A 25,270-nucleotide genomic window follows, 5' to 3' on the forward strand; every position below is an offset into this window, starting at 1 on the left:
TTATTAGTGTCTGAAGTTACTGTGAAAATCCCCTCATTGCCACACTGCGGCGCCTGTTCGGGTACACAGAGGGAGAATTCAGAATGTCCAATTCACCAAACAAACACGTCTTTCGGGACTTGTGGGAGGAAACCGGAGCGCCCGGAGGAAACCCACGCAGACACGGGGAGAACGTGCAGACTCCGCACAGACAGTGACACAAGACGGGTCCCTGGCGCTGTGAAGCAACAGTGCTAACCACTGTGCCACCGTGCTGCCCTGCTCTTTATTCAGTCTGAGAGAGCAGATGAGACCTCAGTTTAACACCTCCTTTGAAAGAAGGCCCCACTGACAGTGCAGGACTCTTTCAGTACCGCACTGGGAGTATCGGCCCGAACATTTGTGGAGCCTCTGGAGGAGGACTTGAACCCACGACACACTGACGCTGAAGGAAAAGCTCCAGGTTAGCTGTAACCCGCAAACTAATAACTGATTTGCCGTTTGGCCTGGCCCTCAGATGGTTAAATAGGGACACATGCCTAAACCAGTCCCATTGGACAAACCTGCCCCGAGTTAAATAAGCTGTGCTTTCGCCAAGCCTGTCACGTTATCTCTCCTGCCCCACGGGTGACCTCCGCCCTTGCTGCCGTCATTTGACAAACAAATTATCTTCCACTCTTCAACTTCAGGGGAGGTGGGGAGGGGAGGGAGAGAGAAACGGAGAAAGAAAGAGGGAGCCAGCAATTCAGAGGATCCTCACCATGTCAGCTAATAAAGATCAGGAGAGCGTCCACGCAGCCGAGACGGACAAGGCCCCAGCTGCACCCTCCGAGGCTCCCTGCGTGGAACTCAAAGCGGCCATGGAGAAATGGTGAGCTTGTCAAAGGGCTTTAAGAAACATTCCTGTCCAATTGCAATGTTACGGGTAGCATGGGAAGCGCCATGGTAAAACGTATGTTTTTTTTTTACATGACTGAGTGTGGGGTTAAATGACAGAATGGCTTCGCAGTTAACGCATCTTCCCAGTTCCAGCAGTGTAAATGACTTTGCCTGATCGACCTGACACCTCGCATAGCATCGACTCCGAATTAACCCTTTCCGGGAATCGGTGTGGAATTCCGATCAGGGTTATTGAGCCGTTATTGGCCTTTCATTCACACCACCTGATGCAAGAGGAGGGAGCCTCTTCACCGAACTGGTAATTACCCATAACCTGGCACATTTGCAGCAACATAGGAAGCCCCCAGTGTTGGCAGTGAAACATCGCCACCCTCTCAAGTTTCTCCCGGATTCTAGGTTTCCTGCTGTCTTGAGCACCCCCCAATTTTAAACGCTCCACCATTTGGCGCCCATGTTGTCAGTTGCCTGGGCCCCAACCTCCCTAATCCTCAACGCCTCTCCCTTCTCCTTTAAGATGCCACTTCAAGACCCCACCCTCCTTATGAGGCCTGTCGAATTTAATTTGATAATGCTCCAATGAACCACATTTTACTATGTCGGAGGTGCTATATAAATGCAAGTTACTGTTGTGTTGTATGAGGAACTGAGAAAGTCCTCGATGCAGAATGGCTCATCTCGGCTGCTTGTCAGCTCGACCCACACTTTTTACTTTGATAGATTTATTCGATTGAAGGTTGAAATCTAATTTCCTGAAGTAAGTTATCTTTTTAGATTCAACTACAAGCCGTTTGAACAGGCCCCGACGAAGAAGGGCATCCATTTTAGGTTAATGCAGAATCACGAGGCCTGGCATTGAAATAGGAGGGGAGAAAAATCAGAAATGAATGATTCTGTTTTGGAAGGGTGGCGCAGTGGTTGGCACTACTGCCTCACAACTCAAGGGACCCGGTTTCAATTCCGGCCTCGGGTGACTGTCTGTGTGGAGTTTGCACGTTCTCCCCGTGTCTGCGAGGGTTTCCTCCGGTTTCCTCCCACAGTCCAAGTTTAGGTGGATTGGCCACGTTATATTGCTCCTTGGTGTCCAAAAGGGTAGGTAGGGTTATGGGGATAGGGTGGAGGCGTGGGCTTATGTAGGGTGCTCTTTCCAAGGAATGTTGCCGACTGGATGGGCTGAATGGCCTGTTTCTGCACTGTAGGGATTCTATGATTCTACGATGAAAGAGGGATGAACGAAATGATCCTGTATAGAGGCACTGATGATATTTAAGTGAATTGAAGAAGTCAAACTCTGTTACAATGGGCAGGAGGCGGGGATACGTTGGTAACCAGGGAAATATAGGACTGGTTACAGAGGCACCAACTTGGTTAAACTTTTGAGTGATATTCCAATGGTTAAGATAGAACATTGATTTAAACGGGGAGTGGGATGCGGCAGGATTGAGGTGCGCCTATGTTTCTATGGAAGTATCAGCGAGATGGACGGAATGGGCTCCTTGTCTGGACATACCTCGGGTAGTAAAGAACAAGTTTCCTTTGACATATTTCTGTGAACCCTTTAATGAGTCCATAGGTTATACAGCCTCTGGTTGGGAAGGGTTAATATCAGTCTAGGCCATGAGATACCTGCTTTGTCAGCAAACTCCCTCATGAATCCCTTTGATAGAGATAGGAAACCACTTGGTGGTGGAAATGTTCTTTAACGGGCATTTAATTGTTTCCATTAAGTTAGGACGTGAAGCGTTTGGTCAATAGCAGATTGGTGTCTCATTGCAAGCAGCAGAGGGGGACTGGCATTTACATATCCCCTTTCCCATCCTCAGAATGTTCCAACATGCTCAATAGCCAATTACTTCTGAAGCCCCGAATGTTCTGTCCAGGAATGTGGCAGCTAAAGTGCACGCAGCAAGATCCCGCGCACAGCAAAACCTGTTAAATATGTCTTTGATGGTGTTGGTTGAGGAAGGAATGTTGATCAGGGCACCTCACCTGTTCTTCAGATCGCTCATCACCTTTTTCATACAGAGGACAGACAGGAATGTCAGTTTAATATTTCACCTGGAACATCTCCCTCAATGCTGTGTTCCCTCACTTTAAAAAAATAATTATTTGTTCACAGGATGTGGGCGTTGCTGGCTCGGTCAGCATTTGTTTCCCATCCCTGATTGCCCTCGAAGGCAGCGGTAATGAGCTGCCTTCTTGAACCGCTGCAATCCATGTGGTGCAGGTACACCCACCAAGTCAGGGTGGTGAGTGGCTTTGAGGGGAACTTGCAGGTGGTGGGGTTCCCAGGTATCTGCTGTTCTTTTCCACCTAGATGGTAGTGGTCGTGGGTTTGGAAGGTGCTGTCGAAGGAACCTTGCTTCAGTGCATCTTGGAGATGGTACACACGGCTGCCACTGTTTGTCGGTGGTGGAGGGAATGAATGGTTAAGGTGGTTGATGGGCTATTTTGTCCTGGATGGTGTTGAGCTTCTTGAGTGTTGTTGGAGCTGCGCTCATCCAGGCAAGTGGAGAGTATTCTATCACACTCCTGATCTATATCTTGTAGATGATGGTCAGGCTTTGGGATGTCAGGAGGTGAGTTACTCACTGCAGAATTCTCAGCCACTTACCTGCGCTGATACCCACAGTATTAATATGGCTGGTCCAGTTCAGTATCTAGTCCATGATAACCCCAGGATGTTGATTGTGGGAGATTCAGCGGTAATGCCATTGAAAGTCATGGGACGATTGTTTGATTCTCTCTTTGAAATGATCATTGCCTGGCACTTGTGTGGTGTGAATGCTACTTGTCACTTGTCAGCCCAAGTCTGGATATTGCCCAGGTCACGGGTTATGGTACAAAATTAGGTCCTTGAATGCGGGTCTAAAGCCCAAATCCACAAACTCCTGAACTCGCAGCAAGAATGTTAGTAACTGGATTTCAGATATCACGGGCGAGATTCTCCGTCCCCCCGCCGGGTCGGAGAATCGCCGGGGGCTGGCATGAATCCCCGCTGGTTGCCGAATTCTCCGGCACCGGATATTCGGCGGGGGCGGGAATCGCACCGCGCCAGTTGGCGGGCCCCCCCCACCCCCCGCGATTCTCCGGCCCATATGGGCCTAAGTCCCGCTGCTAGGATGCCTTTCCCGCCGGCGTGGATTAAACCACCTCTCTTACCGGCGGGACAAGGCGGCGCGGGCGGGCTCCGGGGTCCTGGGGGGGGCATGGGGCGACCTGGCCCCAGGGGGTGCCCCCGCGGTGGCCTGGCCCACGATCGGGGCCCACCGATCCGCGGGCGGGCCTGTGCCGTGGGGGCATTCTTTTCCTTCCGCCTTCACCACGGTCTCCACCATGGTGGAGGCGGAAGAGACTCCCTCCACTGCACATGCGCGGGGTGCCGTGAGCGGCCGCTAACGCTCCCGCGCATGCGCCGCCCGGCAATGTCATTTCCGTGCCAGCTGGCGGGGCACTTCCGCCAGCTGGCGGGGCGGAAATCAGTCCGGCGCGGGCCTAGCCCCTCAACGTTAGGGCTTGGCCCCCCAAGATGCGGAGCATTCTGCACCTTTGGGGCGGCGCGATGCCCGACTGATTTGCGCCGTTTTTGGCGCCGGTCGGCGGACATCGCGCCGATACCGGAGAATTTCGCCCCTGATCTTTTCAATCAGATAGACCAAACAATCCCAAACACGGCTGCTTCTGTGCGTCGGTGGTGGAGGGAAAGAATGTTTAAGGTGGTAGATGGGGTGCCAATCAAGTGGATTGCTTCATCCAGGATGGTGTTGGGAGTTTCTTGAGTGTTGTTGGAGCTGCACTCATCCAGGCAAGTGGAGTGTGTTCCATCACACTCTTGACTTGTGCTTTGTAGATGTTGTAGATGGGTGGACAGGATTCGGAAAGCCAGGAGGCGAGTTAATCGCTGCTCTTGGTAATGACACTGGAATAGTAATCCCAACTCTCAAACGAGTTCAATTTATTTTAATAGTCTTCCTGGCGAGTGGCGCCTCCCACAGTTGAGTAGTCTGGGGACACTCAACAACTAGAGCTGGGCACCGTGGTGAAGTAGTTGATGGCTGCTACCTTGGAATGTGTGGAAATTTTGGAGACATAATGTGGAAAATTTGGAGACATAAAACTGAAGAAAGTTACAGAGAATAAAGATCTTCCAACATTTCAGCAGCGAAGATGCTTCATTCAGGAGTAACACCCTCAGAAAAAACAACCTTCCTTCCGCCGGTTTGGTAGCGTGCCCGGCCTCTCTCTGCCTCGTGTTATTTTAACCTCAAGCTCTGCTCCCTAATTTGAGCTGACAGTGACTTTGCCTGCTTATCTGGCGTGGCCACCCTCAGGGCAGGGATTGAGGGCTATGCCACGCCGATGGGTAATTTAAACTGTCGAGTTGCGAGCTGACTCAGCTCCTGTCAACTGATGAGACCAGGGAAGTATTTCTGGCTGGCTGCTGCTGTCTCTGCGTTGTATTTGTCTAATGAAGTCTGACTGATCATTAGTGCTGGGTTTCTGGGTCACCCTGATCAATCTATGGAACATTTTTGTACAAATTCTCTGTGAGTATGCAATCGGAAAATGTTGCTTTGCCCTCGCACGCCAGTGTTTAATAGGCTTAGAACAAGCCTGACCTCTAATTGTAGTACGAATGTTGTGGTTAGCAAGTTGAGGAACATGAACGCTGGGGGAATCGTATGCTCTCTGTTGGAGCTGCCCAGTTTAACACGGTTTATGTGAGGTGCAAAGCTCCTTCCTACTGCTGCCCAGCCAAAGATGTGACCTGTTTTAGCCGCACGCACTAATTTTAGTGGAAAATGCCTCACATGCACTCGCACAATGTGGGGGCATGTACTGCACATGTTGTACATATCCACTTCCAACACCTGTCACATCCAAACAAGGCAGTAAAACACTCACAACCATCAAAAAAACAATCACAGGCACACTCTGCTTTTTGTCATAGCACCGTCAAACAACAAATAACTGGACAACGTAGAAATGGAGGAGGCCATTCAGCCCCTTACTTAAGCCATGATTGATCAGTGCCTCAAATCCATTACTCCCACACTCGGCAGATAGCCCTTTCATACCATTAATACAAAATTCTGTTTTTAACATTTCAGACATAGAAGATGGAAGCAGGTGGATGCCATTCAGCCCCTCGAGCCTGCTCCACCATTCGTTATGATCATGGGTGATCATCAAATACAATACCCTGATCCCGCCTCGCCCCCACCATCCCCTGACCCCTTTAGCCCCGAGAGCTATAACTAATTCCATCTGGAAATCACACAACGTTTTGGCCTCAACTACTTCCTATTGTGGCGCAGTGGTTAGCACTGGGAGTACAGCGCTGAGGACCCGGGTTCAATCCCGGCTCGGGGTCACTGTCCGTGTAGAGTTTGCACATTCTCCCCGTGTCTGTGTGGGTTTCGCCCCCACAACCCAAAAGATGTGCAGGTTGGGTGGATTGGCCACGCTAAATTGGGCAGCACGGTAGCATTGTGGATAGCACAATTGCTTCACAGCTTCACAGGGTCCCAGGTTCGATTCCGGCTTGGGTCACTGTCTGTGCGGAGTCTGCACATCCTCCCCGTGTGTGCGTGGGTTTCCTCCGGGTGCTCCGGTTTCCTCCCACAGTCCAAAGTTGTGCAGGTTAGGTGGATTGGCCATGATAAATTGCCCTTAGTGTCCAAAATTGCCCTTAGTGCTGGGTGGGGTTACTGGATTACGGGGATAGGGTGGAGGCGTGGACCTTGGGTAGGGTGCTCTTTCCAGGAGCAGCGAGCGAGCGAGCCGGCAGGCCCACGAGCTAAGGGGTCCCCGGCCACCCCCGAGAGAGGGAGACCGACGACCCGGACAACGGGCTCCCCCCCCACCCCCTGCACAACCGGAGAGGGGTGGAAGACACAACAGCCCCAGAATCCACACCTTTTCTTTGGAGTGGGAAGAGTTCCAGATTTCGATGACCGTGTTTTATGGAAAGGTGATGCCAGCTATCGCTCCTGAATGGCCTGGATATCATTTTAAGATATTGTTTCTGGATGCCCTCCTTGAGGAGATCTCAACCACATTTGCATTCCCCAACCGGCCACATGCTGCTTACGGTTAATGCTTGGGACGAGCGAACCATTGCCCCGACAGTTGTGCTTCAGCTCTGACCCTCGGAGCCTGCCACAGCACTCCGAATTTAGCACTTAACAATCGCCCTGTGCCCTCCTGATTGCAAATGCCACTTTGGGTCATTTGTAGGCCCTCATGTCCAGAACAAGAAAGTTTCAGCAGGACACCATCACCGCTGAACCTGTCCACAGGCCCCAGGTCGCCAACTTCCACCCGAGTATTTCACTGTCAATAATTCAGGAAATTATGCTCCCCTTAGATTGGCTGATTTCCGTCTCACCTTTAATCCCCTCAACTCCCTTAACCTTCAACCCAACTCTTTGTGTACAACCTGCTCCCCCATGGACACTGGAGACAGAGTACATTGGGAAAAATGTTTCATCTCAGAGAATGGCTACAGCACAGAAGGCCATTCTCCCCATCGTGTGCATTACAGCTCTCTGCAAGTGAACACCTAACCCAAGTCCCTGTCAACATTCTAGGGGGTTGACATTGATCAGAAGCTGAACTCGACTAGTCATATAAATACTGTGGCTACCAGAGCAGCTCAGAGACTAGGAATCCCGCGGTGAGTAACTCACCTCCTGACGCCACCCTCAAAGCCTGTCCACCATCTACAAGGCACAAGTCAGGAGGGCGATGGAATACCCTCCACTTGCCTGGGTTTGGTTTGCACTTTGGTTTGCACTGAGTGCTGAATTTGGTGCATTTGAGTGCGATAGTGAGAGTTTGGTGACCGAGGGAGTATAAGGCTTCATTTTTATCTAAAGTTTAGTCTTTCTTTTATTTAGTTAATTAGCTTAAAAGTTGCTGTTTGGTTTAGAAGAAGGTGAATTTTCAATAAGCTTTAAACAGGCTTCTACTTGTAGGCACTTGCAGCTGGAGCTTGTTAATTAGTTAATTGGATTAGGCCAGTTTTCAGAGGCTAGATTCACAGTATAAAAGTGATCCCCTACAGTGCAGACTTTGTTTGCACTGAGTGCTGAATTTGGTGCTTTTTGAGTGCTATAGTGAGAGTTTGGTGACAGAGGGAGTGCTGAATTTGGTGCTTTTTGAGTGCTATAGTGAGAGTTTGGTGACTGAGGGAGTGCTGAATTTGGTGCTTTTTGAGTGCTATAGTGAGAGTTTGGTGACTGAGGGAGTGCTGAATTTGGTGCTTTTTGAGTACTATAGTGAGAGTTTGGTGACTGAGGGAGTGCTGAATTTGGTGCTTTTTGAGTGCTATAGCGAGAGTTTGGTGACTGAGGGAGTTAGGTGAGGAGGGAGTAAGGTGCTCCTTTCATTTTGTTTCCGACATTTCCGCAAAGAGTGCGAAGAGAGCCAGGAGTTTACAGAAAGTGTAGCTGACTGGGAGCAGGGTCGGAGGGCGGAGATCTAGTTAGTCCACAGGTCAGCTATATTCTGTCAGGTAAGAGGGGATGGAGGCTAGGCCAGTTACATGCTCCTCCTGTAGGATGTGGGTGGTGAGGGATACCACCGGTGTCCCCACTGACTATACCTGCGGGAAGAGCACCCAACTTCAGCTCCTCAAAGACCGTGTTAGGGAACTGGAGCTGAAGCTGGATGAACTTCGGATCATCCGGGAGGCAGAGGAGGTGATTGAGAAGAGTTACAAGGAGGTAACCACACCCAAGGTACAGGACAAGAATAGCTGGGTTACAGTCAGGGGGAAAAAAACAAACAGGCAGACAGTGCAGGGATCCCTCGTGGCCGTTTCAAGTATACCGTTTTGGATGCTGTTGGGGGGGATGACCTACCGGGGGAAGGCCCTAGCGGCCAGGTCTCTGGCACTGAGTCTGGCTCTGGGGCTCAGAAGGGAAGGGGGGAGAATAGAAAAGCAATAGTTGTAGGAGATTCAATGGTTAGGGGAATAGATAGGAGATTCTGTGGTCGCGAGCGAGACTCCCGGAAGGTATGTTGCCTCCCGGGTGCCAGGGCCAGGGATGTCTCGGATCGTGTCTTCAGGATCCTTAAGGGGGAGGGTGAGCAGCCAGAAGTCGTGGTGCACATTGGTACCAACGACATAGGTAGGAAAAGGGGTGTGGAGGTAATAAACAAGTTTAGGGAGTTAGGCTGGAAGTTAAAAGCCAGGACAGACAGAGTTGTCATCTCTGGTTTGTTGCCGGTGCCACGTGATAGCGAGGCTAGGAATAGGGAGAGAGTGCAGTTGAACACGTGGCTGCAGGAATGGTGTAGGAGGGAGGGCTTCAGGTATTTGGATAATTGGAGCGCATTCTGGGGAAGGTGGGACCTGTACAAGCAGGACGGGTTGCATCTGAACCAGAGGGGCACCAATATCCTGGGAGGGAGGTTTTCTAGTACTCTTCGGGAGGGTTTAAACTAATTTGGCAGGGGAATGGGAACCGGATTTGTAGTCCAGCAACTAAGGTAGCCGATATTCAGGACGCCAAAGCGTGTAATGAGGCAGTGGGGAAGGGAACACTGACAAAGGAGAGTACTTGCAGGCACGGAGAGGGGTTGAAGTGTGTATACTTCAACGTAAGAAGCATCAGGAATAAGGTGGGTGAACTTAAGGCATGGATCGGTACTTGGGACTACGATGTGGTGGCCATCACGGAAACTTGGATAGAAGAGGGGCAGAAATGGTTGTTGGAGGTCCCTGGTTATAGATGTTTCAATAAGATTAGGGAGGGTGGTAAAAGAGGTGGGGGGGTGGCATTATTAATTAGAGATAGTATAACAGCTGCAGAAAGGCAGTTCGAGGAGTATCAGCCTACTGAGGTAGTATGGGTTGAAGTCAGAAATAGGAAAGGAGCAGTCACCTTGTTAGGAGTTTTCTATAGGTCCCCCAATAGTAGCAGAGATGTGGAGGAACAGATTGGGAAACTGATTTTGGAAAGGTGCAGAAGTCATAGGGTAGTAGTCATGGGCGACTTTAACTTCCCAAATATTGAGTGGAAACTCTTTAGATCAAATAGTTTGGATGGGGTGGTGTTTGTGCAGTGTGTCCAGGAAGCTTTTCTAACGCAGTATGTAGATTGTCCGACCAGAGGAGGGGCAATATTGGATTTAGTACTGGGTAATGAGCCAGGGCAAGTGGTAGATTTGTTAGTGGGGGAGCATTTTGGAGATAGTGACCACAATTCTGTGACTTTCACTTTAGTAATGGAGAGGGATAGGTACGTGCAACAGGGCAAGGTTTACAATTGGGGGAAGGGTAAATACGATGTTGTCAGACAAGAATTGAAGTGCATAAGTTGGGAACATAGGCTGGCAGGGAAGGACACAAGTGAAATGTGGAACTTGTTCAAGGAACAGGTGCTACGTATCCTTGATATGTATGTCCCTGTCAGGCAGGGAAGAGATGGTCGAGTGAGGGAACCATGGTTGACAAGAGAGGTTGAATGTCTTGTTAAGAGGAAAAAGGTGACTTATGTAAGGCTGAGGAAACAAGGTTCAGACAGGGCATTGGAGGGATACAAGATAGCCAGGAGGGAACTGAAGAAAGGGATTAGGAGAGCTAAGAGAGGGCATGAACAATCTTTGGCGGGTAGGATCAAGGAAAACCCCAAGGCCTTTTACACATATGTGAGAAATATGAGAATGACTAGAGCGAGGGTAGGTCCGATCAAGGACAGTAGCGGGAGATTGTGTATTGAGTCTGAAGAGATAGGAGAGGTCTTGAACGAGTACTTTTCTTCTGTATTTACAAATGAGAGGGGCGATATTGTTGGAGAGGACAGTGTGAAACAGATTGGTAAGCTCGAGGAAATACTTGTTAGGAAGGAAGATGTGTTGGGCATTTTGAAAAACTTGAGGATAGACAAGTCCCCCGGGCCTGACGGGATATATCCAAGGATTCTATGGGAAGCAAGAGATGAAATTGCAGAGCCGTTGGCAATGATCTTTTCGTCCTCACTGTCAACAAGGGTGGTACCAGGGGATTGGAGAGTGGCGAATGTCGTGCCCCTGTTCAAAAAAGGGACTAGGGATAACCCTGGGAATTACAGGCCAGTTAGTCTTACTTCGGTGGTAGGCAAAGTAATGGAAAGGGTACTGAAGGATAGGATTTCTGAGCATCTGGAAAGACACTGCTTGATTAGGGATAGTCAGCACGGATTTGTGAGGGGTAGGTCTTGCCTTACAAATCTTATTGAATTCTTTGAGGAGGTGACCAAGCATGTGGATGAAGGTAAAGCAGTGGATGTAGTGTACATGGATTTTAGTAAGGCATTTGATAAAGTTCCCCATGATAGGCTTATGCAGAAAGTAAGGAGGCATGGGATAGTGGGAAATTTGGCCAGTTGGATAACGAACTGGCTAACCGATAGAAGTCAGAGAGTGGTGGTGGATGGCAAATATTCAGCCTGGATCCCAGTTACCAGTGGCGTACCGCAGGGATCAGTTCTGGGTCCTCTGCTGTTTGTGATTTTCATTAATGACTTGGATGAGGGAGTTGAAGGGTGGGTCAGTAAATTTGCAGACGATACGAAGATTGGTGGAGTTGTGGATAGTAAGGAGGGCTGTTGTCGGCTGCAAAGAGACATAGATAGGATGCAGAGCTGGGCTGAGAAGTGGCAGATGGAGTTTAACCCTGAAAAGTGTGAGGTTGTCCATTTTGGAAGGACAAATATGAATGCGGAATACAGGGTTAACGGTAGAGTTCTTGGCAATGTGGAGGAGCAGAGAGATCTTGGGGTCTATGTTCATACATCTTTGAAAGTTGCCACTCAAGTGGATAGAGCTGTGAAGAAGGCCTATGGTGTGCTCGCGTTCATTAACAGAGGGATTGAATTTAAGAGCCGTGAGGTGATGATGCAGCTGTACAAAATTTTGGTAAGGCCACATTTGGAGTACTGTGTACAGTTCTGGTCGCCTCATTTTAGGAAGGATGCGGAAGCTTTGAAAAAGGTGCAAAGAAGATTTACCAGGATGTTGCCTGGAATGGAGAGTAGGTCTTACGAGGAAAGGTTGAGGGTGCTAGGCCTTTTCTCATTAGAACGGAGAAGGATGAGGGGCGACTTGATAGAGGTTTATAAGATGATCAGGGGAATAGATAGAGTAGACAGTCAGAGACTTTTTCCCCGGGTGGAACAAACCATTACAAGGGGACATAAATTTAAGGTGAAAGGTGGAAGATATAGGAGGGATATCAGAGGTAGGTTCTTTACCCAGAGAGTAGTGGGGGCATGGAATGCACTGCCTGTGGAAGTAGTTGAGTCGGAAACATTAGGGACCTTCAAGCAGCTATTGGATAGGTACATGGATTACGGTTAAATGATATAGTGTAGATTTATTTGTTCTCAAGGGCAGCACGGTAGCATTGTGGATAGCACAATTGCTTCACAGCTCCAGGGTCCCAGGTTCGATTCCGGCTTGGGTCACTGTGGGTCTGTGCGGAGTCTGCACGTCCTCCCCGTGTCTGCGTGGGTTTCCTCCGGGTGCTCCGGTTTCCTCCCACAATCCAAAGATGTGCGGGTTAGGTGAATTGGCCAATGATAAATTGCCCTTAATGTCCAAATTGCCCCTGGTGTTGGGTGAAGGTGTTGAGTTTGGGTAGGGTGCTCTTTCCAAGAGCCGGTGCAGACTCAAAGGGCCGAATGGCCTCCTTCTGCACTGTAAATTCAATGATAATCTATGATTAATCTGGGACAAAGGTTCGGCACAACATCGTGGGCCGAAGGGCCTGTTCTGTGCTGTATTTTCTATGTTCTATGTTCTATGAGTGAGCGCAGCTCCAACAACACTCAAGAAGCCTGACACCATCCAGGACAAAACAGCCCAGTTGATCGGTACCCAATCCGCCACCTTCAACTTTCGCTCCCTCCGTCACCAATGCCTTTTCCCCGCAGCCCGACAATTGTCCCCTCTTCAGATAATTAAAATTCTCACTTAAAGGTCTCAATTGAACCTGCCTCCACCAGACTCTCAGGCGGTGCATTCCAGATCCTAACCACTCGCTGCGTGAGAAAGTTTCTCCTGGCGACCACAGTTACTGCTTTGCCAGTCACCTTATATCGGTTTTCTTGGCGGTCAGGGTAGGGGTCGGGATTTGGCATGGGGCTTGGGCCTCGGAATCCCCGTCTAACTTTGGTGTTTTTATTTTATTTTAATGGTTTGCAGCATCACAGATAAAGGTGAAGAAAATTGCAAAGAAGCAACTGAGGCCTACAAAAACTGCATGAAAACGTTAGGATTTAAAGTTTAACAACAGCTGACTGGTGAGCGTCTATTCTACGATCAGTTTGGTGTCCGTGTTTGGGCAGTAATTATCCATTGCTGCTAACCTGCTTCACCTGGGTATCTCCTGAAATAATAATAATAATAATCCTTATTGTCACAAGTAGGCTTACATTAACACTGCAATGAAGTTACTGTGAAAATCCCCTAGTCGCCACATTCCGGCGCCTGTTCGGGGACACGGAGGGAGAACTCAGAATGTCCAATCCACCTAACAAGCACGTCTTTCGGGACTTGTGGGGGGAAACTGGAGCACCCGGAGGAAACCCACGCAGACACAGGGAGAACGTGCAGACTCCGCACAGGCAGTGACCCAAGCCGGGAATCGAACCCGGGACCCTGGAGCTGTGAAGCGCCAGTGCTAACCACTGCGCTACCGTGCCGCTGCACCCTAAACCAGTCAAAAGGTGGGAACAGTCAAGGAGGTGGACTTTCTCACATCCCCAACTGCGGTTACATAATCCTGGGGAACTGATGCAGATGCTGTGTCGTCCATGTGCTGTCCCGTTACCTAACTCTAGTTGGACATATTCCTGGAGGTTTTGTTGTGTGGTCTCCCACTTCTAACTGTCCCCACCCAGAAAACCAGCAATTCTAACCCTCAGCCTCCAATCTCCCCCCCCCCACCTTAGAATGTTTTTATAAAAAATGAATGATAGTGTTGAAGTTGGGTTGTGGGGATGGGGTGGGGGTGTTGACCTTGGGTGGGGTGCTCTTTCCAAGAGCCGGTGCAGACTCGATGGGCCGAATGGCCTCCTTCTGCACTGTAAATTCTATGATACTGGAGGTCACCATTGACCAGAGGCTTAGCTGGACCAGCCATGTAAACACTGTGGCTACAAGAGCACATCAGTGGCTGGGAGTCCTATGGAGAGAAACTGACCTCCTGACTCCCCAAAGCCTGTCCGCCAACTGGCACAAAACAGGATTCTGATGGAATACTCTGCCCTTGCCTGGATGAGTGCAGCTCCAACACTCAGAAAGCTTGACCATCCAGGACAAACAGCCCGCTTGATTGGCACCCCATCCGCCACCTTCAACATTCGCTCCCTTCACCATTGATGCACAATTTCAGCCGTGTGTGTCAGGAATGTCCCACTCCTGACATTCACCTTTTGGGCAGCACAGTAGCATTGTGGACAGCACAATTGCTTCACAGCTCCAGGGTCCCAGGTTCGATTCCGGCTTGGGTCACTGTCTGTGCGGAGTCTGCACATCCTCCCCGTGTGTGCGTGGGTTTCCTCCGGGTGCTCCGGTTTCCTCCCACAGTCCAAAGTTGTGCAGGTTAGGTGGATTGGCCATGATAAATTGCCCTTAGTGTCCAAAATTGCCCTTAGTGTTGGGTGGGGTTGCTGGGTTATGGGGATAGGGTAGAGGTGTTGACCTTGGGTAGGGTGCTTTTTCCAAGAGCCGGTGCGGACTCGATGGGCCGAATGGCCTCCTTCTGCACTGTAAATTCTATGATAATCTACAAGTGGCACTGCGGCAACTTACCAAAGCTCTTTCAACAGCACCTTCCAAACCCGAGACCTCTGGTACCTTGGGTGGCAGCCACGTAGGAACACCACCACCTGGATGTTCCCCTCCAAGCCACTCGGCCTCCTGACTTGAAAATATATCACTGTTGTCACTGAATCAAAATCAAGGAACTCTACAACACGGCGGCACAGTGCTTGGCACTGCTGCCTCACAGCGTCAGGGACCTGGGTTCAATTCCGGCCTCGGGTGACTGTGCGGAGTCTGCACATTCTCCCCGTGTCTGCGTGGGTTTCCTCCGGTTTAGAACATAGAACATAGAACAATACAGCGCAGTACAGGCCCTTCGGCCCACGATGTTGCACCGAAACAAAAGCCATCCAACCTACACTATGCCATTATCATCCATATGTTTATCCAATAAACTTTTAAATGCCCTCAATGTTGGCGAGTTCACCACTGTAGCAGGTAGGGCATTCCACGGCCTCACTACTCTTTGCGTAAAGAACCTACCTCTGACCTCTGTCCTATATCTATTACCCCTCAGTTTAAAGTTATGTCCCCTCGTGCCAGCCATATCCATCCGCGGGAGAAGGCTCTCACTGTCCACCCTATCCAACCCCCTGATCATTTTGTATGCCTCTATTAAGTCTCCTCTTAACCTTCTTCTCTCCAACGAAAACAACCTCAAGTCCATCAGCCTTTCCTCATAAGATTTTCCCTCCATACCAGGCAACATCCTGGTAAATCTCCTCTGCACCCGCTCCAAAGCCTCCACGTCCTTCCTATAATGCGGTGACCAGAACTGTACGCAATACCCCAAATGCGGCCGTACCAGAGTTCTGTACAGCTGCAACATGACCTCCCGACTCCGGAACTCAATCCCTCTACCAATAAAGGCCAACACTCCATAGGCCTTCTTCACAACCCTATCAACCTGGGTGGCAACTTTCAGGGATCTATGTACATGGACACCTAGATCCCTCTGCTCATCCACACTTTCAAGAACTTTACCATTAGCCAAATATTCCGCATTCCTGTTATTCCTTCCAAAGTGAATCACCTCACACTTCTCTACATTAAACTCCATTTGCCACCTCTCGGCCCAGCTCTGCAGCTTATCTATATCCCTCTGTAATCTGCTACATCCTTCCACACTATCGACAACACCACCGACTTTAGTATCGTCTGCAAATTTACTCACCCACCCTTCTGCGCCTTCCTCTAGGTCATTGATAAAAATGACAAACAGCAACGGCCCCAGAACAGATCCTTGTGGTACTCCACTTGTGACTGTACTCCATTCTGAACATTTCCCATCAACCACCACCCTCTGTCTTCTTTCAGCTAGCCAATTTCTGATCCACATCTCTAAATCACCCTCAATCCCCAGCCTCCGTATTTTTTGCAATAGCCTACCGTGGGGAACCTTATCAAACGCTTTGCTGAAATCCATATACACCACATCAACTGCTCTACCCTCGTCTACCTGTTCAGTCACCTTCTCAAAGAACTCAATAAGGTTTGTGAGGCATGACCTACCCTTCACAAAGCCATGCTGACTATCCCTGATCATATTATTCCTATCTAGATGATTATAAATCTTGTCTCTTATAATCCCCTCCAAGACTTTACCCACTGCAGACGTGAGGCTCACCGGCCTATAGTTGCCGGGGTTGTCTCTGCTCCCCTTTTTGAACAAAGGGACCACATTTGCTGTCCTCCAGTCCTCTGGCACTATTCCTGTAGCCAATGATGACATAAAAATCAAAGCCAAAGGTCCAGCAATCTCTTCCCTGGCCTCCCATAGAATCCTAGGATAAATCCCATCAGGTCCCGGGGACTTATCTATTTTCAGCCTGTCCAGAATTGCCAACACCTCTTCCCTACGTACCTCAATGCCATCTATTCTATTAGCCTGGGACTCAGCATTCTCCTCCACAACATTATCTTTTTCCTGAGTGAATACTGACGAAAAATATTCATTTAGTATCTCGCCTATCTCTTCAGACTCCACACACAATTTCCCATCCCTGTCCTTGACTGGTCCTACTCTTTCCCTAGTCATTCGCTTATTCCTGACATACCTATAGAAAGCTTTTGGGTTTTCCTTGATCCTTCCTGCCAAATACTTCTCATGTCCCCTCCTTGCTCGTCTTAGCTCTCTCTTTAGATCCTGCCTCGCTACCTTGTAACTATCCATCGCCCCAACCGAAACTTCACACTTCATCTTCACATAGGCCTCCTTCTTCCTCTTAACAAGAGATTCCACTTCCTTGGTAAACCACTGTTCCCTCGCTCGACGCCTTCCTCCCTGTCTGACCGGTACATACTTATCAAGAACACGCAGTAGCTGATCCTTGAACAAGCCCCACTTATCCAGTGTGCCCAACACTTGCAGCCTACTTCTCCACCTTATCCCCCCCAAGTCACGTCTAATGGCATCATAATTGCCCTTCCCCCAGCTATAACTCTTGCCCTGCGGTGTATACTTATCCCTTTCCATCATTAACGTAAACGTCACCGAATTGTGGTCACTGCCCCCAAAGTGCTCTCCTACCTCCAAATCCAACACCTGGCCTGGTTCATTACCCAAAACCAAATCCAACGTGGCCTCGCCTCTTGTTGGCCTGTCAACATATTGTTTCAGGAAACCCTCCTGCACACACTGTACAAAAAACGACCCATCTATTGTACTCGAACTATATCTTTTCCAGTCAATATTTGGAAAGTTAAAATCTCCCATAATAACTACCCTGTTACTTTTGCTCATATCCAGAATCATCTTCGCCATCCTTTCCTCTACATCCCTAGAACTATTAGGAGGCCTATAAAAAACTCCCAACAGGGTGACCTCTCCTTTCCTGTTTCTAACTTCAGCCCATACTACCTCGGCAGAAGAGTCCCCATCTAGCATCCTCTCCGCCACCGTAATACTGCTCTTGACTAGCAGCGCCACACCTCCCCCTCTTTTGCCTCCTTCTCTGAGCTTACTAAAACACCTAAACCCCGGAACCTGCAACATCCATTCCTGTCCCTGCTCTATCCATGTCTCCGAAATGGCCACAACATCGAAGTCCCAGGTACCAACCCACGCTGCCAGTTCCCCTACCTTGTTTCGTATACTCCTGGCATTGAAGTAGACACACTTCAAACCACCTACCTGAACACTGGCCCCCTCCTGCGATGTCAAATCTGTGCTCCTGACCTCTATACTCTCATTCTCCCTTACCCTAAAACTACAATCCAGGTTCCCATGCCCCTGCTGCATTAGTTTAAACCCCCCCAAAGAGCACTAACAAATCTCCCCCCCAGGATATTTGTGCCCCTCAGGTTCAGATGTAGACCATCCTGTCTGTAGAGGTCCCACCTTCCCCAGAAAGAGCCCCAGTTATCCAAAAATCTGAATCCCTCCCGCCTGCACCATCCCTGTAGCCACGTGTTTAAATGCTCTCTCTCCTTATTCCTCATCTCACTATCACGTGGCACGGGCAACAACCCAGAGATAACAACTCTGTTTGTTCTAGTTCTGAGCTTCCATCCTAGCTCCCTGAAAGCCTGCCTGACATCCTTGTCCCCTTTCCTACCTATGTCGTTGGTGCCAATGTGGACCACGACTTGGGGCTGCTCCCCCTCCCCCCTAAGGACCCGGAAAACACGATCCGAGACATCACGTACCCTTGCACCTGGGAGGCAACATACCAAACGTGAGTCTCTCACGCTCCCACAAAATCTCCTATCTGTGCCCCTGACTATAGAGTCCCCAATTACTAATGCTCTGCTCCTCTCCCCCCTTCCCTTCTGAGCAACAGGGACAGACTCCGTGCCAGAGGCCCGTACCCCATGGCTTACCCCTGGTAAGTCGTCCCCCCCACAAGTATCCAAAGCGGTATACTTGTTTCTCAGGGGTACGACCGCAGGGGATCCCTGCACTGACTGTTTTTTCCCAGTCCCTCTTACAGTTACCCACCTATCTCCAATCTTTGGTGTAACTAATTCCCTGAAGCTGCTATCTATGACCCCTTCTGCCTCCCGAATGATCCGAAGTTCTTCCAACTCCAGCTCCAGTTCCCGAACTCGGTCTTGGAGGAGCTGGAGATGGCAGCACTTCCTGCAGGTAAAATCAGCAGGGACACTAACTGCATCCCTCACCTCAAACATCCTGCAGGAGGAACATTGCACTCCCTTCCCTGCCATTCCTCTAACTTTCTACCAAGATCTGGCTAAAAAATAATAATAATATAATAAAATATGGTACTTACCTCAGACCAATGGGTTTTATTATTAGGTTAGAGGAGGAGGGCGGGTGGGAGACACTACACGTGTAGTGTCTCGGGTTTCCTCTCCACCAGAATTTATTGGGGAGGGTCTTCCCAGACGTCCGCGGGTCGACTTCCTGTTCCCGCCTAAAAAACTAATTTAAAATAAAAAAAAAGAAAAATTCTCAGCTCCTGCTGAAATTGACTAACCAGCCAGCTGTTCTCACGCCACCAAAATCGACTGGCCTGCCCCTGCAAAGACAAGTGCTTTTAAAGGTTGACTTACCTCCCAGCAACCTCCTTCCGCAATGCTCCCGCTGAAACTGACTCACCACTCACCAGCTGTTCTCCCGCCCAAATCGACTGGCCTGCCCCTGCAAAGACAAGTGCTTTTAAAGGTTGACTTACCTCCCAGCAACCTCCTTCCGCAATGCTCCCGCTGAAACTGACTCACCACTCACCAGCTGTTCTCCCGCCGAAATCGACAGAGTCCAAAAATGTGCAGGTTCGGTGGATTGGCCGCGGATAAATTGCCTCTTAGTGTCCAGGGATGGGCAGGTTCGGTTGCAGGGTTATGGACCTAGGGAGAGTGCTCTTTCTGAAGGTTGGTGCAGACTCGACGGGCCGAATGGCCTCCTTGTGCACTATGTGGATCCTATGATTCCAACAGCACAGTGGGTGTACCTGCACCACAAGGACTGCAGCGGTTCAAGAAGGCGGCTCACCACCACCTTCTCAGGGGCAATAAGGGACGGGCAATCAACGCTGGCCCAACGCGTGATGCCCACATCTCCCAAAAGAAAAAAAAAACTCAACCTTTTTTAAGCCGCTATGATTTGTCTCTTGCATTGCTGTGTCGACCAGGTTAATCCTCAATCCCGCGAGAGTCCTGGACAGCCCTAGAGGGCCGGCAATCCTAATGCTTAATTTTCCATGGCTTGGCAGAACATCACCACTCTGATCATTGAGACAAACCATGGTCTCACTGACTGGTGAGGCCGTGTAACCACCTATTTCTTATGTTGCGATCACTCCCCCCCCAACTCCACCCACAAAATATTTATCAATGAGGCAAACAATCCCTTCACAATGCCTGGTAACTACGAGAAGAAATACTTTCTGGAGAATTATCCTCCATCTCTCTTCTCCATCGTGTCAGGAAACTTGAGGAAAACTTGGCTGATACAAGCAATCACTCGCCCACGCATCAGTTCAAGTAAAGAAGGTTGTTAAGAAAGCTTATGGGAAGCTCTCCTTCACTGGCAGAGGTATAGAATATAAAAGTAAGGATATAATGTTGGAATTATATAAAACACTGGTGAGGCCACAGCTAGAGTATTGTGGGCAGTTCTGGTCACCACATTACAGGAAGGATGCAACTGCTCCGGACAGAGTACAGAGGAGGTTTACAAGAATGTTGCCGGGGCTAGAAAAGTGTAGGTACGAGGAGATTGGAGAGGCCGGGGTTATTTTTCTTGGAATAAATTAGTCTGAGGGGTGACAGTTGGACAAAATTATTATTGTTTAAAATAAATTTAAAGTTCCCAATTCTTTTTTTTTCCCCAATTAAGGGGCAATTTAGCGTGGCCAATCCACCTACCCTTTGTTTTGTGAGGGTGAAACGTGCAAATTCGACACGGACAATGACCCGGGGCCAGGATTTAACCTGGGTCCTCGGTGGCGTGGGGCAGCAGTGCTAACCACTGCACCACCGTGTCGCCCAGGGGCTGTGCAAAATTATGAGGCAAAGAGATCGGGGGGGACAGGATACAATTGTTTCGCGTGCTGGAGAATTCCAGAACCAGGGGACATAGATTCAAGATAAGTGGCAGAAGGTGTCGAGGGGACATGAGGAAGAACCTTTTTACGCAGAGGGTAGAGGGAGTCTGGAATTCACTGCCCGAGTTGGTGGTGGAGGCAGAGACCCTAAACTCTTCTTAAAGGTACCTGGATCTGCATCTTAAGTGCTGTAAGCTACAGGGCTACGGACAGGGTGCAGGAAGGTGGGATTAGAAAGGTCACCTGGGTGTCTTTGGGCTGGCGTCGTAGCACATCTGAGGTTCCATCTCTAGTCTTCAAACATTCTCAGTCCTATTAACATTTTCCGTTGCTCCGTCTTCGGCGGTCATGTACTGCGGTGGGTCGCATCGCTACCTCGGAGCCAGGAGCACTGGGTTTGTGTCCCACTCCAGCAGCTTGATGGCCACGGAAGATGCATTCGCAATCCAGCCAAACAGGTTGAGTGTCGACCTGCAAACCCTTCCACCATACGGAAAGAGTGGGAGAGATTCCTGGTCAGCCAATGATGGGAGAGAAAGTTAGAACCTCTGCCATCGCTATCCATAGCTCCGGGTTACAACGTGCACTTAAAAGAGCCTGTTCCCATAGCAACGTGGCCTCTCTGGGTGAACGACAACAGACCACCACCAGAGCGAGGTAGCTAGTAACGGTCCCACTCATCAACCCTTTTAATGTGAAATAGGATATGCACTGCTCAATTAACATACTTGTTTTTTCCCCCCCACAGGTATCTGCGTCTCTGGGCGGACCATTTCATCACTGGCCCTTCTCCCAAGCACCTCCGTTTTCCCATTACCTCCCACTCACTAATAAACCTCTTCCTCGGCGAATAATCCACAACAGAATAGTCGCCTTGAGTTGTTGCATTCTGATTTTATCTTGTTGTATAAACGACCATGAGGTACACAACTTATGAAGGATCCATCCCATCTGACACGTGTGACTTCCAGCAGCCTCCCATTGGAGTGACGCTAAGTCAGGCACATGCTATGGTGCACTTCGAATTCAAGGACGACGTCCTCGACCCTTGACATTAAGTGCAATTAATTAATTAATTAAGACATTAAGTCTTCTTCTTTTAAACTTTCACTGCCAAAGATGGAAAGACTTGCATGTATACTGAGCCATGTTGCAACTCTTAAATGTTCCCAAACACTCCACAAACAATTAAGTTCCATCTGCGAACAAGTCAAACAGAAGAAGTACCGACCTCATTTAACCAGTTACAAAGGTATTTGCTGGAAATATTGATCGAGTAATCTGCCCTTCTTCCAAAGCGCGACCGGATTGGTTTGTTCGTTCATTGGCACTGTAGCCTTAGTTGGCATTATCCAAGCCACAGTCCCACATTACCCACCCATCCAAGTTTTCTTCTTGCTCTTCTGTTTTTTGCCCTCAATTTCTCCTTCAGTTGTTGCCAGGACAGGATCTTTTACAGTCACCCGAAACTCCACTTTGACGTTTGCCCAGTTGAGTGCGACGTTTGCCCAGTTTACGCCCTTCCCATTCGGAGCGGAGAATGAACCACCCTCAGTCCGGGCAGTGAAAAACGCCACCAGTACTTCAACATTTATCGGAGTCTCCCCTCTACCATTCTTTGCTGCGTGAGAGAGCGAGGCCTATTCCAGTGCAGCAAAGAGATCAGGATAAAAGCAAATTACTGCGGATGCTGGAATCTGAAACGAAAGAGAAAATGCTGGAAAATCTCAGCAAGCCTGGCAGCATCTGTAGGGAGAGAAAAGAGCGAACGCTTCGAGTCCGATGCTTTGACAAAGAGTCATCGGGCTCGAAACGTTAGCTCTTTTCTCTCCCTACAGATGCTGCCAGACCTGCTGAGATTTTCCAGCATTTTCTCTTTCGAAAGAGATCAGGATTTCTTTCGGCAATTGATAAAATAATCAGGTGCAGCCGAGCGAATTATGTTTTAGGTACAAAGGCTTTATCATCTGCAGCAATGTCCTTCAACACCCCACCCCCCAAATCCCCATCTACCTTCATATTCGATTTTTAGCAGCAAAGGTGGCGAGACACGACATTCTGGAGCTTTAACCATTGCTCCAAAAGCCACCAACCACTTCAGCCACATTTTGGTTTCCACCCCCCCCCCCCCCACCCCCCTCATCTGTCATTTGGTGTCCAGTCTCCACCCTGTGAAGAAGCTTGGGCAGTTTTAGGACAGTAAAGCCATTCGATAAATTCGGGTTTGCATACCTCCCTTTACGGGTCGCGCACCGAGTGGCGTAATGCAAATTTATGAAAAGCCAAGTGCTTCCTAGCCCCAATACCAACTCAAGGGTCACTGTTCATTAACAAAGGAAATGGGAGTAGGCCATTTGGCCCCTCGAACCTGCTCCATCATTCAACTGGATCATGGCCGATCTTCTACCTCAACACCATTTTCCCTGCACGATCCCCCTATCCTTTGTTATCTTTTATACCTAGAACCTTCAATCTCAGTCTTGAACATACTCCACAGCCCTCTGGGGTCAAGAATTCCAAATATTCAACTCAGTCCTAAATAGTCAACTCCGTTTTGAGACGAGACCATGTCCCTTGGTTCTATGGCCACACCCCCTCTCCCAAAGCCAGTGGAAACATCCTATCCATGTCGAGCCCTGTAAGAATTTTCGCTGCTCCGATGGGATCACCTCTCATGTTTCGAAACTCTAGGGAGCACAGAGCCAATCTCTCCTCACCGGACAATCTCAACATCCCCAGGAATCGGCGCGGTGAACCTTCGTCGCACTGCCCTCTGTGGCAAACATATCCTTCCTTAGGAAGGGAAACTAAAACTGCCCACAATACTCCAGGTGTGGTCTGGTGATGAGATTTGTTCATTCTTAAAGGGACAGCAGACTAGAATCTTCACATTTGATTTGAGATTTCCATTGCTCAGCGAGAGCTACGATGTAGCACATCAGACGTGTGTGTTTGTCGTGGGCCGTAACAGACAAACTGCCCTGAACTCCACGACACGCCATTCCTGGCGAAAGATCCTGTTCATGTCAACATTTGCGAGATTTAGGATTTAGGAATTTGAGCATTCAGGGCAACATGTCACCACGTGATGTAACTGTTTTTTAATGCAAGACCATGCCTTGCATGGGCAGGTTCCATCAGGTCGTCATGGTTCAGGTCACTGCTTCAATTCTCCATCCCAAATGGCGAAGCCATCATGGAGGATGCACGCAAGGAGAAAAATTATAAAATAAAAAGCAAAGTCAAATGTTGAAGTTTCTCTGCCAATTCTCCCTCCCACAAAACACAGACCAGCAATCACAGCAGCAGCACAGAGAATCGCAAGTGCCTGTACCAGGGGAATATCTACCCCACGGTAGCACAAGTGGATAGCATTGCGGCTTCACAGCGCCAGGGTCCCAGGTTCGATTCCCCGCTGGGTCACTGTCTGTGCGGAGTCTGCACGTTCTCCCCGTGTCTGCGTGGGTTTCCTCCGGGTGCTCCGGTTTCCCCCCACAGTCCAAAGAATGTGCAGGTTAGGTGGATTGGCCATGATAAATTGCCCTTAGTATCCAAAAACGTTTAGGAGGGGTTATTGGGTTATGGGTATAGGGTGGAAGTGAGGGCTTAAGTGGGTCGGTGCAGACTCGATGGGCCGAATGGCCAACTTCTGCACTGTATGTTTTATGTAATCATGCCCATCCACCAGTTGGCTACCGTTTCCCTCCCCCCCACCCTGGGGCATTTGCAGCCTCCTCCTGTTCCTTGCGCCCACCCGCACAGATTTGTCAACCAACAATCGCCACTCGAAGATTCAGCCACTCTGCAACGGGAACATCTACTAAGGGCATCGCCCAGTCTTCAGTGAACCTCTGATGAAGTCACAGCCGATCGGTATCAGCTCCGGCCCAGGGACTTGCCACCTGGCGACAATCTAGTTTTGTTTTGAACCAACGCTGCTGGGATAAATATTTTTTAATATAATAAATGTATCAAAATGCTGCGACAATTTAATGGCTGCTTAATTGGGAATTGAGGGCTGCTGCATCGCGGAATTCTCAGACATCAAATAGGACAAGTATTTTTAGCGGCAAGGGAAAGGTCCATGTCGCATCCTCAATCCAAGAGTCATAGGCCGGTTACAGCAGCGGAGGCTGCCATTCAGCCCATCGTGTCTATGCTGGGTCTCTGCAAGAACAACTCAACTAGTCTTATTCCCTTGTCCTTTCCCCATAGACCTGCATTTTTCTTTTCCCTCCAGATGCTGACACAATTCCCCCTTGTGAAAGCCACGATTAAACCTGCCTCTGCCACACTCTTGAGCAACGCATCCCAGATAATTTGCTGCATTTTTAAATTCCCCACCAGTGCCGCCTCTGGCGAGGTTAGCCTTTGTTCCCCACTCCTAATTGCCCTGGAGGAGCTGGTGGCAAGCATGAGCGTGAGAAAGCTTCTCCTCCCATCACCGCCGGTTCTTTTGCCAATCACCTTTAACCTCTGGTTCTTGACCCTTCCGTCAATGGCCACATTTCCTCTCTGGCCCGGCCCCTCATGATTTTGAGCACTTCTACCAAATCTCCTCACATCCT

The 25,270-nt window shown here is 49.4% G+C and overlaps 1 long non-coding RNA gene across 1 annotated transcript; it reads left to right on the forward strand.

Annotated features, from left to right (window-relative positions):
• The first annotated feature begins 661 nt into the window (after positions 1-661).
• LOC140404002 (uncharacterized) lies at positions 662-24,690 on the forward strand. The gene is made up of 3 exons (XR_011938446.1): positions 662-850; positions 13,072-13,169; positions 21,451-24,690. It is a non-coding gene; the product is annotated as an uncharacterized lncRNA (long non-coding RNA).
• The last annotated feature ends 580 nt before the right edge of the window (positions 24,691-25,270 follow it).

The sequence above is a fragment of the Scyliorhinus torazame genome, chromosome 29 (genome assembly GCF_047496885.1).
Source record: "Scyliorhinus torazame isolate Kashiwa2021f chromosome 29, sScyTor2.1, whole genome shotgun sequence".
Lineage (NCBI taxonomy): Eukaryota > Metazoa > Chordata > Chondrichthyes > Carcharhiniformes > Scyliorhinidae > Scyliorhinus > Scyliorhinus torazame.